The following is a 4,426-nucleotide window of genomic DNA, read 5'->3' as shown; positions in this document are numbered from 1 at the left end:
AAACCCATGGTAGTAAACTCATGTGAGTGCCATTCTATCTTCCTTGGTTGAATCACATGTAATTCCAACACTTGGTTAAGGTGTTTCCTTTCATATAGTTGTTTATAAACACTATATTCATGCCAATATATGTCATTTAGGACCTCGTGACTTCATTCATGGAACTTCTCATCCCTACACGCATACCCGTTTGAATCACCCACATCAGGTGAGTTCATACCCCGTAATGAATCTTTTAACTGCTTTAAATGCTTTTAAGGGGGGGGGGGGATACAAGTTGAACACAAATGATAATTGTGTAATTATTTGTTATAAACATCTTTCAAAATGTTGCTTATGTCTTCTATAAGTGTTCAAAACATGTCAAAAACTATTTTACACTTATGTTGCTTTAAAGTTTAACAAAACTTCGTTTTTAAAGTACAAGCATAACTTGGTAGTAAAATGATTCTTTTCAATAACAGTTCAAGTAGAATACTAGTAAACTAAAATGGGTATAGTTTAGGGGTTCATTACATACTAGATACAATACACGATAACAGAGAGAACATACTACACACTAGTACATATTATTCATACATACTACATACTATACAACAGAACATACTATACGAGAAACATGACACACTAAGATACTATAACAGAACAAACATACTAAGATGCTATAGCACGACACTATTATAGGATCTAATTATACCAATGAATCACTAACGCATTGTTCTAAACAAAAGGTGATATTTATATTGGGTATACATGATCACATAATTTTAATGTGGATGTTCACGACTTGCAATTGATTGCAAAGGTCGCGTTTGGATCCCAAAATTTTTCTTCAGGAAGAGCGTTTAGTATAAGATCTAACCATAACATTATACCTTAATAATCAATTTAAGGTTTTTAGTATAATATTATTTACTATATATAAGACTACAGTACTTACATTCTTACAAACGACTAACAGAACAGGCGAGTCTAGCACATAACAGTAGATGCCTTGGTAGAAGGCTACGTTTAAAAGAAAGGACCATGATGCTAGTTTTATGATTCCTTAATGTATACATCACAGGATATATATATATATATATATATATATATATATATATATATATACCAATAGGGCCCGACATGTAATAGGATGTGTGATCTCCGCTTCATTTTCAGTTCCTTGTTTGGTTGTGGGCTTGGAACGAATTCACCCAATCTATTTTCTATCCAATTCTATATATGTGTATGCTCAGTATACATTAAGTCATCATAAGGGTACCAGGTATGGGTCAGGTTATAGGACACAGAGTCAGAGCACAGTTTTTCTAGTACAAAACGTACTTTCCAAAATCAGTACTTTTGGTTTACAAAACTAGAAACTTCCCAGTAAAGGGTTTAATCCATTTTATTAAACTAGTACAATTTAAAAGACCTTAGGTGAGTAACTCTATAATACCTTAGTTTATACTAGGGGTGTGCGTGGTGCGGTTTGGTGCAGTTTCGAGTCAAAACCGCAAACCGCACTACATATACAGTTTGAATATTTTAGAAACCGCAAACCGCGCCATAGATGTTCAAAACCGCGTGATGCGGTGCGGTTTGATGCGGGCAGTTTATGCGGTTTAGTTGCGGTTTGTGCGGTTTGATGAGTTGTTCAACACTAAATCTATCAAAAAATGAAAAACCTGACCGGGTTAAAAAAATTGATTGCTTTCATTTTATAAAAATAAATACAATGTTCGAGTTAAATCGTTTTTAACAAATTGTGATTCACGCTACTATAGTTTTGTAAGTATCATTGTTATTGCTTTATATTGCCGTTATAGTTGCTATATTCTTGTAAACCATGGGATCTTGATCTAATTATGATTTAATGTTACGTTATAGATATTTGGTTATCGTAAAAAATATATTTATATACATCATTTCTAAATCGTGATCTGAAGTTATAACAAAGTAAAAAAAAAACAATTATATATATATATATATATATATATATATATATATATATATATATATATATATCATGTGGTGCGGTGCCGTTTGAACCGTGGTTTTATAAATACAAACCGCAAACCACACCACATAGTGCGGTTTGATAAAATGATGAACCTCAAACCGCACCACGAAATTCTAAACTGCATTATGCGGTGCGGTTTTGATGTGGTGTGGGCGGTTTGTGCGATTTGTGCGGTTTGTTGCACAGCCCTAGTTTGTACATCATGTTAATATATAAAACTAATACCCAATAGGTAGTTGGATGTGTGCTTTCCCCTTTACTTCCTATTCCTCGTTTGGTTGTGGGTTAGGGCAGATTCACTCAATTAACTTTCTATCCGATATTAGATTATATATAGCAGTAAAAACTAAGCTATTATAAAATTAGTCAGTGTGGTCACCATTTTATAATAAGAAATATGGGTTTTCATAAAGAACTTTCCATTAGATATAAAGGAACCATTAAAATTAACTCCATGAGTAACAAGTGATTACACCAGGGTTATATATGACGATGATCTAACAACCAACGTGATGTGTGCTATCCGCCTTAATTTTTGTTCCTCGTTTGGTTGTGAGCTTAGGGCAGATGCGCACAATCGATTGTTTGTATACTCTGAGTCTTATATAACTTGTACCCACTTAGTACCAATAGAAAGGGTTGTAGTGACATTTTACTTAAACTTTCATCAATGTAGGAAATATAGGATTTTCTAGAGGAACATGCGAACTTTTCAAAATAGAACTTACGACTTACAACATGTTACAACTACATTTTCAACATCATTTTGCATCTACATTTTAAACAACACTTTACAACTTACTCACATCATTAAAATCTTATGAACTCACCAACTTAATTGCTGATCAACTCTTTCAAATAACTGGTATTCTCAGGAGACTATTAGACAGGTGATCGTGTTGGGAATTCAGAAGATGGAGCGTTATAGCTTCAAGTCTTGTTTTGTTATTTGTGTATGGATTCTATGTTTTGTGAACACACACATTGTGAACACTTTCTTTCTAATGAAATGGTTGTTCATTACTTGCTTACCATATAGATATCTTGTGATACTGAACATGACGTCTTCCACCTTCGAACGTTTTCGCCATTCCGGTTTTGGGGTGTGACAGATTGGTATCAGAGCATTGTTTATAGTGAACTAAGTATATCAACCGATAAAAGATATACAACTATAAATACAATGGGGCTTAAGTGCTCTGGATAATGATATATTTTTAGAGTATAACTTCAAGTTATAAAAAAATATACCTACTTGCTTATACATGTGCATAATAGAACTAGTGTCATGAGGAGAACAGAAATAAAGTATTTTAAGGTTGGGCATGTCGTCAACCTGAACATTTATGTAATCATAGCTAGGATCATTATAGCCTGATCAACTATATTCATTCGAGATGTGACCAACACGTGTTTGGGAATGATGTGGTGTTGCAACAGTGTTAAAACTTACCAGAACACCAGAACAAGTAGATTACGTTAAAATACTATAGGAGTATTTTAGGCTCTATATGAATAACTTATGTGATAACTTAAAAGACCCTTACGGATAGGTCTATAATTTCTCAATGTATACTCTCAAGGTTATATATAATTGGGGTTTTATACACTTAGAATTTGTGATCTACGCTTCGTTACCTGTTCCGTGTTTGGTTGTGGTTTTGGAGTAGGATCACTTAATCGAAGGTCTATTTAATCTTGAATTACATACAACTTGTATACATTGTACAATTACAGAAGGAATCTGTAAGGATCACCCCATAAAGTTACCTCAAATCTCATAGATTCTTTAGTCACATTCATTCTCGCACGACAAACCAAGATAGATGTAACCACTTCCTCATCATAGACAACAGAAGAGTCCAAGAGGAACAAGAACAAGTTCATGAGAAGCTATCAACGAAGGATCAAAAGAAGTAACCAAAACGTCTTACACGTCACACTAATAAATAATAATCTTGTGAACTTAATGAGCGAGAGGAGACACTGCTCACATTATGTGTTAGGATTATTTTCTTACATGCAGCTAGTAGCAGTTATTCAGGAAACAGATATTCATTCAAGGATAGCCATTTCATATTTATAGAGTTTATTAGGTATATACTCTTTTATGAATTATTTCTAGTACCCTGTGGAAGTCAGGACCCGATACACCCTGAACTCGGATAACCTTGTCTTTTCAGCTTTCAGCTTGTGTCCATTGCCTTAGACTTATTCCGTCTTATCTTTGTATTCTTTTAGCAAAGATGCCTCCTCGTAGATCTAACAGACGCACTACTCTGATAACTCCAGCGTAGCCTCCTTCACAAATAGATATGGCAGCCATAAACGTTACAGTGGCTGTGGCTGTGGCAACAACCATGGCTCAATATCACTCCATCAGTACCAGCGGAGGTGGAACGCCTACTGATTCTACTCAGG

Source organism: Lactuca serriola, chromosome 8, assembly GCF_051521515.1.
Source record: "Lactuca serriola cultivar US96UC23 chromosome 8, Lser_US96UC23_V15, whole genome shotgun sequence".
In the NCBI taxonomy this organism is placed as follows: domain Eukaryota; kingdom Viridiplantae; phylum Streptophyta; class Magnoliopsida; order Asterales; family Asteraceae; genus Lactuca; species Lactuca serriola.
The sequence above is the reverse complement of the archived record's forward strand: the minus strand, read 5'-3'. Positions refer to the sequence as shown.